Below are 12,428 nucleotides of genomic sequence, written 5' to 3'. Positions count from 1 at the left end.
AGCCCCCCAAATCAGTTCATCATTACTTGACAAGTAACACAGTATGTTTTTATTCACCCAAGCCTTCCTGGGAAGTGTCATCAGGAATAGGACAAACTCAAGTACAGTGTAGATTTCTAACATTCTAGAATATTGATGATATTTTGTTAGTAGTCCCCACCGTGCAATGTTGTATTACGTAACATGGCGTCCAAACACAAGCGAGTAAACATGAGTGGGACCTTAAATTAGGACAGACTCCAAGGCTCTGCCACACAGCTGACCTTCGGGGCTAACTGAACCACAGTCTTTACAGACATTTCATGGCCTATTAAGTATAATTTGCTGGCTTTTCTCTCTCCTACTGTAAAGAAGGAAGCCTACCAATTGTTTGACCTCTTTGGATATTGGAGGAAATGCATTCTATACTTGGAATTTTGTTAAAATCTTCATCCCAAGATACCCAATTAGTGGCCAAACTTGACTGGCAGGCCATAATCTTGGGAAGTGTCCAGATAACAGTAAGACGAGTTCTATCCTTGGGTTACCAATTACTTTAGATCCCAAATTCCATGTTCCTACAACCAATCTTATAGGTATAATGAGCCTTAACAAAAACAAGCAAAATCCAATCAAAACAAAACAAACAGACAAAACCCTCTACTGTTACTCAGTGGCTTCTGGGCTTTTGTACTTGAAACCTTTATTCGGCTGAGGTCTAGCCACAGCTGCTAGCCTGTGATTGGGTCCTACTGAAGGCAAATCATTTTCACTAAAAGAAGATTGTTACTTTTCCTATAAAGCATCTTCACTGAATCTTAAGTCTTCTAAGAAAAGTTTATATTTTTTTCATTTTTTAAAATATTTTATTTATTTGACAGAGAGAGAGAGAGAGAGAGAGAGAGACAGAGCACAAGCAGGTGGAGCGGCAGGCAGAGGGAGAGGGAGAAGCAGGCTCCGTGCTGAGCAGAGAACAAAACCTGGGGCTCTATCCCAGGAACCCGGAATCATGACATGAGCCGAAGGCAGATGCCCAACTGACTGAGCCACCAGGCACCCCCAAAAAAGATAAGTTTATAAAAAATAAACTTTTGAAAAATGAACATACTACATCCAGTTAAGAGCTATTTGGTTTCTGAGCCTTAGTTAACATCATGAATGGGGGACTCGCTACTCATTTCTCACAAGATGGCTCACTAGCTCAATAGAGGTTTTCTTTTTTTTTTTTTAGTAGCGGTCTTGTCAACAAGGTTTTCCACCTTAAGAAAGGGCATGAATCACTGATTAAAAACAACTAAACAAACAAAACAAAACGAAACAAAAAACATAGCCCTCCCCCAAGGTGGGTAAATCCTATTGAATGCCATAGCCATCTGCCAAACTTAGTGGGAGCAGTTGTTAATAACCCACAACATTAGTGGTTCTATGCTATCAGATAAATTTTAATTCTCCTGATCAGAGAGCAGCATTCCTGAAATGGACAAATTTATCTACACAGATGTGTGGTTTATGACAGAGAGCCTCTGCTGGACCACAGGTTACTCAGGCTTCCTTGAACTTTTCAACTACACTTCCATTTTTGGACTAACATGTTTGTTTCTTGTGTTGTCCATTTTTAGCAAGAATCCTGCTAGGTTGGTTTATCTCACCAACTGTAAAATTTGAAATACACAGGAGCTGAGTGAATATAATTGTTGCTACTTAACAATTCTAACATGCTAGTCCCAGAATTTTGTTTAACGTGCTCTTTTTAACTTTGTTTCTTAATTACAGATGACTTATTCTGTAGACTTATAGGTTTATCTCTTGTATTATAACAGTAGCACATATCAACAGTGAGGCTGACATTTATTTGTATAAAAATCAAATATCCCTCTCTCTGACAAATAAATAAAATCTTAAAAAAACAAACAAGTATTTAGTTAATTTACCATGTTGTAATTTAATCTTTGTGTATCTTCCATTTTCAACTGCTTAAATGACTACTATACTGCCACAAAAATATAGTGATATAATTAGCTGGCCATTAAAAATTTACTTCTACAGATTAAAAAAAAAATGTTTTTTTCCATATCCTATCACCCTCAATAACTAATCAGGTTCTTTATCCTCTACTATTCTCTAGGTAGTTTCTGATCACACTGGCCTGCCTTCAGCAAGAATCCTGTTAGATGGTTCAGCCAGAATCCCCCCTTGCTCATGATAATTTATCCACTGACCTGCACCCTGTTCTTTGGCTACCAGTGCTGTATTTGGAGTTGAGTTCAGTTTCTGTCTTCAACTCTAAGACCCCTTACAGTAGGTCCCTATATCCACCGTCATGCTCCCACTGAATGGTTTTCCTTAGTTATTTTAACAAGTAGAATAGAACCAGGATAACTGATGATAATGCACCATGGGAAGAGTTTAGAAGAGTTGTATTAATTAATTCTATCTAGCCGGGCTGCCTGCTGCTTGTTAAGAGTGTACTGTTGCATCTACTTTGCCGAGGCTGAACGACTGTGCACCCAGGAATCGTGGGGGTAAGTGGGTATGTTTGAAGAGGAACATTTTGGCCATCTTCAGTATTTTTTTTTAAAGATTTTTTATTTATTTATTTGAGAGAGAGAATGAGATAGAGAGAGAGCATGAGAGGGGAGAGGGTCAGAGGGAGAAGCAGACACCCTGCTGAGCAGGGAGCCCGATGTGGGACTCGATCCCGGGACTCCAGGATCATGACCTGAGCCGAAGGCAGTCGCTTAAACAACTGAGCCACCCAGGCACCCCATCTTCAGTATTTTTAAGATTTGCATTTGCTTTGGCAATGGTATATGGATGGACAGTTTATGACCTTGGTGAATGGATGGGTGGCGTACATAGTCTAGATTGAGGACATCTGGAAAGAAAGAATTCTGGATAGTGATTTTGCCTCTTATGGTTGTACAAAAACTTTCTTCTATGCCCAGAAGTTGCATTTGATAACAAAAGGGTAATTCCTGAATTTTGGAAGATCTTGTAATTTTTTTAAGTGGATATGCAGCCTAACTGATAAACCAAGAGGAATGACAGACCTTAATTAGTCATGCATGAACACCTCTGACCCCAGAAAGTATCTGGTGTATGTGGATTTCCTATTTCAAATACGGATGAAAAGGCTGAAATTGTCTTTCACAATTGTTTCAAGCAGTGGCTTGCTATCTGTCCCAGCTGCAGGAGACCTCCCAGACAATTATGTGAGAATCACTGTGAACCAGAATCCATGAGAGCTAATGGAAAGACTCACACTTAATGAGCCACCAAGGGCAGGGGGTGGACTGAAAAGAGACAAATTTGGATGGTTCTGGGGCTCATTCTCCCCTCCCCCACCAACTCACACTCTCCTTTTGGTAGCTTAGCAAGCCGCTAGCACAGCAGTTTTGAATTAGACCAGTAGTAAAACAGCCTGATACCGGAAGCTAAGCTCAAAGGCTGTCCAGCTGTGCTCTATCCAAGCATGCCCCTCTACTCAATGCCGAGAGGATGGAGGAGTCATGCACTCTGCTGCCTCTCTGCTTGTGAGTTTCCCCATTAAATCCTCTTTTATTTTACATTTACACCTCATAGAGCCATGGCGTATGTGTGTCCATGCATGACAAATGCGGAAAGAATATAAACATCTTTTTTACCAATGGACCTTTGTTTAAAACCTGATGATGGGGAGGAGGAAGATCTATTAAGGACCCAAGAGAAACCATAAGATTTGTCAACATTATTTCAAGTAGATGTGGATAATTTAAAACATGTGAATATGTAATGCATAACTTAAAAGGTTTCAAATGTAAGATGTAAATAGATTGTAATAGGCCTTGCCTCAGAACACAGGGGAAAATATTACAAGGGCTTTAGTGCATGTAGGTAACTCTGCTTCAATTACTATTAGATTATAACTGCAAAATCCAGATATGAAGTACAATAAATCACAGTGCAGAGTTTCAGCTCAGTGAACAATGTTTCAAATAAAAGCAATCTTACATACTGGAAATACACATGAGTTTTCTTTCCAATGGGATATCCATAAAGATGGCATACTTACTATAGAGCATCCAAGTGCGTACCTATAACTACAAATCTCATTTTGTATGATTATTGTGATACCAGTAGTGAAAGTGATGTTTCCACATGGCACTGAATGGAGCATTTGTGACTTCAGTGCAATTCTCTGAGTTATAAAACAGTTTGTTTGGTTTTTGTTTCATTTCGGGAGATCAGGAATCGTGGTTCATAAAGAATGGGTGTTGTTGATTCTGAACTTTTGCATATCTTGGTATATTTAGAAACATCAAATACAAGGGGGCAGTTCTAGAGGAATTCTGCATGAGTAGTACAGGCAGGGGGTGCTGGCGGCATTGAGAGTTGGAATGTGGACCGATTCTCTGAAAAAAAAGGGTGTGTCTTGGAAGTTACTAGCAGCTGAAGTCATAGTCAGGTAAAGAACTCAAAAGTCTGAGAGACAGTTATGCAGAACCGCTATTCACTTTAGTCACTTTGAAAGAACTGAAATGATAATACTGCTCACTATTGGACTTATTAAAAATACATTGGGAGAAAAATGATTACTTCTAATACAAAAAATCAGAAATAGTTACAGATAATGTGATTCATGAATCTTCAGGAAGAAACAGAATAAAGAAGATAGCTAGAGTTATATCTTAGTGGAAAAAAAAAGAGAGCACTTCTTCAATCCTAGGAAAATTACTAAAAATTTTAGTGGCGTAACTTTGGAAATGATTAATAGCAGGGCTCAGAAGACCAATGGCCAATGTCCTTTACCAGGAACAGAATTGAACCTGAGGCAAAGTAAAGGTTTAAATATAATGACGGGCTTGGCTTGTCCATTGTTAAAGATTGAGCCAACCCATTCCATCAGAAGATCATGAAATTCCTTCTACTTGATGAGGTACTTAATAATATTCTTGTTCAATTTTCATGAATGCTATACTGGTGCATGTTCTGTAAATTATAGTTATAACCTGGATGGATGGCCAGGGTCCGCACAAATGAAGCACTTACATTTTTTTCATACAATTTGGAAATATTTTCAAATTATAAGGAAACAATCCCAGTAAAATAAAAAGAACATCACACAAAATGGCAGCTTCTGGGCGCCTGGGTGGCTCAGTTGGTTAAGCGACTGCCTTCGGCTCAGGTCATGATCCTGGAGTCCTGGGATCGAGTCCCACATCGGGCTCCCTGCTCAGCGGGGAGTCTGCTTCTCCCTCTGACCCTCTTCCCTCTCGTGCTCTCTATCTCTCATTCTCTCTCTCTCAAATAAATAAATAATAAATCTTTAAAAAAAATGGCAGCTTCTTTGGAAATTATTGAATCCCATAAGTTGATCATTTAGTTGGTTAAAAAATATAACATTCTATTTTTCCTCTTCCCAGTCCCTGGTGAGCTCTAATCTCTGTCTCTAGGAAATCCTAGATAGTTTATATAAATGGAATTATACAGTATTTTCCTTTTGTGTTTGGCTTATTTCACTTAGTGTGACGTTTTCAAGGTTCATCCATGTTTAGCATGTATCAGAACTTCACTCTTCATTATGGCTGAATAATACACGGTTGCATGTATATACCACATTTTGTTATCCATTCTATCAATGTACCCTTTGGTAATTTCCACCTTTTGGCTATTGTGAATAATTGAACATGATACACAAATATCTGCATGAGTGCCTGCTCTCAGTTCTTTGGGGTTTATACCTAAGAATGGAATTGCTAGACTATGAGGCACTTCCATGTTTATCTTTCTGAGGAATTCGCTGCTTCTACAGCAGCTACACCATGTTACATTCTTACTGGCCATGTACAAAGATTCCATTTTCTTGACATTCTCAGCAACACTTGTTTCCCTTCCCTCCCCTTCCTTCCCTCCCTTTCCTTCCCTCCTCTTCCTTCCCTTCCCTTCCCTTTTTTTTCTTGTCTGCATGATAGCTATCCTATCATGGTTGTGATTTGCATTTCCTTAATGACTAATGATATTGAGCATCTTTTCATGTGCTTATTGACCATTTGTATGTCTTTTTTGGAAAAAGTGACTATTCAAGCCCATTGCCCATTTTTTAATTCAGTTGCTTGTTTTTTGTTATTCTTGGGATTTTAGGATTTCTTTACATGTCATGAATACTAAATCCTTTTCAGGTATATGATTGCAAAATTTTCTATTTTTTAAGTAATGTCCTTTGATGCACAGAAATTTTGGATAATGTCCTTTGATGCACAAAAATTTTAAATTATGATAAAGTCCAAATTCCTGATTTCTTTGTCTTTTGTTACTCACCCTTTTGGTGTCATGTTAAGAATCCGTTGCCAAATACAAGGTCATGAGGTTTTATCTCTATGTTTTCTTCTAAGGGTTTTATAGTTTTAGTTCTTATATTTAAGTCATTGATTAAAGTTTAGTTAATTTTTTTACAGTATGTGTTGTGAAGTAGGAGTCTAGTTTCATTCTCGTGCATGTGAAAATTCAGTCATCTCAAAATCATCTATTGAAGAGACTCTTCTTTCCCCATTGAATGGACTTGGCAATTTTGTGAAAGATCAATTAGCTATAAAGTCACAGTTATTTCTAGACACTCTCTGTCCTATTCCATTTGTTTATATATCTATCCTTATGCCAGTATCACACTAATTTTTGATTAGTATAGCTCTGTAGTAGGTTTTGAAGCCGAGAAGCTGATCCCTTCAGGTTTATTCTTCTTTCAAGATTCTTTTAGCTTTCAGGGCTCTTGCAATTCCATGTGAATTAGAAGATTGGCTTGTAATAAATGGAAGTGCATGAAACACACACCATTAAGAGACAGAGAGTGTCAATTGGATAAAATAGATGCTGTCACAAGAAAATCACTTCAAATACAGTGTTAAAGACAGATTAAATATTAAGCCACAAAATAAGTTTCAATAAATTTTAAAAGACTGAACTTTTACCAAGTATTTTCTCTGACTGCAATGAAGTTAGAGTTCAATAACAGAAGGAAAACTGGAAAATTAACAGAGTATGTGAAAATCAAACAACACATATTTTTAGAACCATTGTTCCATCTTTTATTATTATTATTAAAGTATAGATGACACACAATGTTACATTAGTTTCAGGTGTAGGACACAGTGATTCAACAAGTCTGTACATCATGCTATGCTCACAAGTGTAGCTTCCATCTGTCAGCATCTACTATTACAATACCATTGACTATATTTTCCATGTTGTACCTTTTATCCCTGTGTCTTATTCATTCCATAATTGGAAGCCTGTACCTCCCACTCTCCTTCACCCATTTTTCCCATCCACCCTCCTGCTCCCCTTTGGCAGCCATCAAACAACACACTCTTAAACAACAAACGAGCAAATTAAAAATCACAAAGGAAATTAGAAAATACTTAGGGACAAACAAAAATGAAAATACAGCTACTCAAATTTATGGGATGCAGCAAAGGCAATGCTCAAAGGGAAATTTTAGCTTTGTATACCTAGATAGGATTTCTCTCAGGGTTTTTGTGTTTTGTCTTCTTACTTTTTATTTTGATACAATTGTACATTCACAGGCAGGATAAGAAATAACACAGTGAGATGCCATAGACCTTTGATCTAGTTTTCCCCAATAGAAACATTTTTTTATAACTAGAGTAACAATATCACAATTAGGCAATGGATGCAATCTGACTTATTCAGATATCACCAGTTTTACAGGCACTGATTCTGTGTGTGTTTGTGTGTGTGTGTGTGTGTGTGAGTGTGTGCTTAGTTCTAGGCAATTTTATCATGTGTGTAGATTTGTGTGACTACCATAATACTTACGATACAGAACAATTGTATGATAAGGATCGGTCATCTACCCCTGGGTCATCTACCCCTTACATAGTCACAGCCACCATCTTCAGTCCCCCTATCCACTTGCTGCCTAACCTCGATCAACTGCTAATCTGCTTTCCATTTCTATAGTTTGTCATTTAAGACATGTTACATGAGTGAAATTATGCAGTATGTGACTTTTTGAGATTGTCTTTTTCACCCCGCATAATTCCTTGAGTTCCATCCAGGTTGTTGCATTTACTTTTTTTTTTTTCTCCTTTTTATTATGGAGTAGTGTTCTTGGTAAGGATGTGTCACAGTGTAACTATTCATCTTTTGAAAGGTATTTGGGTTGTTTCCACGTCAGGGCTATTATGAACAAAGCTGTTACAAATATCCCTGTGCAAGGTTTTGTGTGAATGTAGTTCTCTGGGATGATTACTCAAAGAGTACAAATGCTGAGTTGTATGGTAAGCACAAGTTCAGTTTTGTAAGAAAATGGCATACTGCTTTCCAGAGTGGTTGGACCACTTTACATTCCTATCAGCAATTTCTCTTAAGGCTTCAGGTGTGTCTCCTGCTGTAACCAGTTAACATTGGCTGAGTTCAGAGCAGGTGTAGGAAAGAAACAAATAAAACACACACACACACACATACATACATACATACATACACACAAACACACACACCAAAGACAAACCAAAACAACAACAAAACCTACCAGATTGTCCCTCCTGCTTTCTCCAGCTCAAGAGTTTACTTTTCCCAGTCTTATTACTTTGAAAATAGAGTTTCTCTGGGAGATTTTCCTGTCAATGTGCAGTTGATCCTCTGTGCAGTTATGGGGCTCAGCTTGCTCTCAGATCAAACATGGGAGATAAAGGAGGGGGGAAAAACCACTAACTCATCACTATGCTGGACTTTCTTCAAGTTTTGACATCCCTCCTCAGTCGGTTATTGTTTATTTTTAGAGTCTTTACATGGTTTCTCTGTGTATTCTGCACAGAGTTTCCATTACTTTCATTGGGAGCTGAAGGCTCTAGTGAGTTTACTTCATCTTGGCTATTACCAGAATCATCACACAACTTTAGGAATTGTCAAACTGTTGGTACATTTTCAAATACATTGCTGCTCCAGCATTTTTTCGGATGTCTTAGATCTCTTTCTTTTTGGCCAGCTGGGAAAGATATCCATACGTTGTTCTAAAGTGAACAGTGGCTGAGTGATAAATGTCATCTGGCTGATGATCTAATAGATGAGAATACAACTTCTGATAGCAAAGATGATGAATAATGTGAAACTTATGGTATGTCCTGAAACCAGGGCGTATTTTGGAATTTTTTGAAGATGACTTGCATTGCAGTACTTAGGAGCTTTATATTCTTCAATGGGAGGTGATTAAGTAAAAGGCTTGCAGAGTAAATTCTTTTATTTTAAAAGAATGGTAAATCCAGTTTCTATTTTTGTTTCTTCTGGTGTTCTGCCATTTAGCTTATCTTTGGGTGGAGAAAATCATTGCAATTTCAAAGGTGTGAGTTTAATCTATGATATATTAGGGTGTTCAAATCCCTTCTGGGATTCTAGTCTTTCCCTAGGAGTGGTAATTAACCTCGGAGAGTATCACTTAGGCAGTTTCACCTGGTGGTTTGTTTTAAGAATTTACTTATCTCATATACCTTTCTGACTAATCACTTCAGGTTGAAGGTAGGAATGGTAAGGTTGTAGAAAAATAGGTACCCTCACCAGGATATTTCAGCCATCAGAACCCTAAGCATTAGGGACCCCTGGGTGGCTTAGTTGGTTAAGTGTCTGCCTCTGGCTCCGGTCTTGATCCCAGGACCCTGGGATCGAGTCCTGCATCAGGCTCTTTGCTCAGTGGGGAACCTGCTTCTCCCTCTGCCTGCTGTACTCCCCCTGCTTGTATGTTCTCTTTCTGTTTCTCTGACAAATAAATAAAAATCTTTGAAAAAAATTAAAAAAAGAAACCCTAAGTATTGCATTCTAGTGTTCAGTGTTTGAGTTGTATGGTGCCTTTTTAAATAATAGTTCTAGGATATTTTTCCTTTCTTGGTGTACTGGAAAGTGCATGGGACTTCTACTCTAAAGGATTAAATTTGCCCTGAGTTCAACTTTTTGCTAATTATGTTACTTTGGATAATTTATTATCATAAGCATTAGATTCCTCATATGAACATGTGGTTAATAATATCTGGCACAAAGAACTTTGTTTTGAGTTCTAAATTTTATACATATGTATTGTAAACCAAAATAAAGAGGCAAACTGAGGCAAGGTCAAGTGAGAAACTGAGTTTATTTGGGAATGGCAGAGGAATTGCAGTTTAGGAAATGCATGCTGTAGCAAGCTACAGGTCAATCCACTGCCGAGTTTGTGGTGGCTGTATTTATGGGCAAGGATAGCAAAAAGATAGAAGTCCAGCTGGAGTCCCAGCAGTAAGCTCATTGGCTTGAGGATGGGGAGAGATTCCTGGCAGATGTTTATTGGTAGGAAGGCAAGGCTCAGTTTTCTCTAAATCAGGCATTTATAAGAAATCAGTCTCTCAGTTCTTAAGTTCTTTTCTTCTATAAGGTGTATGTGGGAGATTCTCCATTTCATATCCTCCTGTTCCATTTTAGACTGAAATTTCTTCATGGTATGTATATATGATGTATTATATACATGATATATTTTATATGTTTATCTATAGGATGCCTCTCTCTCTGAAGGTGGTGTTGCTATAAAACCTTTTGTAAGTCAAAATAGCATAAAGCAAAGAAACAAAGAGCATTAATTTTTATGGACATTTTTTTGAGCATTCCCAGTCCCCCAAAATAACCTCTCTTAGACTTTTCTGATATCTTAGGATACATCTTGCTAATGGAGGTACAAAACAATTTGAGATAAAGCACAGATGCTCACAGACACGGTTGAAAGCCATGGTGGCTTGATGCTGAGATGCTGAGGGTATTTCCCAGGGAAGGAGCTTGGTGGGCCCACTTTTGCTGCTGGGTATATGCTGCCTCTATAAGGAATTGCTGCAAGACAAACACTAAATTCTGCTTTTGTTTTTTGCATTTTTTGGTAAAAGTGAAATCCTCTTTGGATTTCTTTTGGTTAGTGAAAATAGGTAGTAATGTAGGTCTTTCTTAAAAACCGAGTAGCATAATGTGAACTTTTGAAAAACTAGTTAGTTTAACATTTAAATACATATGTAAGTGCTTTATAAGATTTTAAATGCAAAAGAAAAAAGTGTTGTTTTTCTGTAAACAATTTATACCTGAAAAGCAATGATTTCTTCCCAGGTAGGGAAAGGAAGCTTAAAGATATTAGCCAATTTTTAGGAGTAGTTATTGGAATATTCACAATATAATATACTATATTTCTACTAGTAATCTCTGTAAGTAGATTGCAGAAACCAAGGATTCCTTCTGTTCCAGCTTAAAATTACATTTTGCAGGCTCTCTTTGAGGTTCTGACTTTGTACTCACCATTTTAGAATCTACATATAAATTGCTGTGTACTGTCATTTTACTATAGTCAAATACATTTCAAAGCCAAACATCATGCTGTTTAAAAAGGGACAGAGAACAATTATATTTGACAAACAATTTTTACATGACCTGAAAATGTCTTAGGATTAAAAATGATCCTTTTGTACTCTGATTTACTTAGAAGTGTTTGTTTAGTTGAAACTTGTAGAATCATTTCATTATACTTTAGGGCTGGCTGAAAAAGTTGGCAAAGTCTCAATAAAGAGTTTGAATTTTGCCTCTTTGCTTGCTGGGATGAGTATTCCCAGCAGAAGAATCACCGAGTTTGTATTGACTGTATGGGGAGTTACAACTAACACTGTAATCATTTATGCAATTTTTGTGAATACCCAGGAGATGGTGGTACTTTTCAGTTTCGGAAGGAGTACAGATTTACTGCTCAAAACACTTGACATAACTAGAAGGAAACATCTGATGTTGAAAATGGAAAGTAGTTATCTTTTTGTTATGGTTAGCATCAAACAGAAGTATTCATGTTTTTCTCACAGTTTAAAACTAGGCATGTAGAGATTTTTGTGTCATTCAGACATGGGAATAAAATAAATAATTCCCACTGAAAGGGAACTGCCCTAGAATCTGGGAAATTTTCCTAAGTATGAATTTCAGTTAACTGTATTTTTTTAAAAATCTTATTTCAATTCTTTATACACATTTATTTTTTAAATAATTTTTAAAGATGTGTTTATTTATTTGAGAGAGAGAGAGAAGGTGCGAGTGGGGGGGGCAGAGGGAGAGGGAGAGACAGAATCTCAAGCTGCCTCCCTGCTGAGCGAGGAGCCTGATACAGGGCTCCATCTCACAACCCTGAGATCCTGATCTGAGCTGAAACCAAGAGTTGGACACTCAACCAACTGAGCCCCTGAGATGCCCCCACATTTATTTTTCAATGAAAGTTTATAAACTGATGAGTTACAAAATTTAGGTCAATAAAGTCTGAATTATGCAATATTTCTTATTTGTCTCCCTGGTTGCCCTATTTGGAGGTTCCTTTGATAGCCCACCAACGTGCAACCCCTCCCCCTTTTTGCCAAAGAAAGTATTTTAGAATTTACATTTTAAGAAGTTTTTAAGAATGATTTAGAAGATTAAAGTTA

The sequence above is a fragment of the Eumetopias jubatus genome, unplaced genomic scaffold, assembly GCF_037043125.1.
Source record: "Eumetopias jubatus isolate StellerSeaLion01/CBP00866 unplaced genomic scaffold, mEumJub1_p1.0 scaffold_1, whole genome shotgun sequence".
Taxonomy (NCBI): domain Eukaryota; kingdom Metazoa; phylum Chordata; class Mammalia; order Carnivora; family Otariidae; genus Eumetopias; species Eumetopias jubatus.
Note: the sequence above shows the minus strand (reverse complement) of the source record.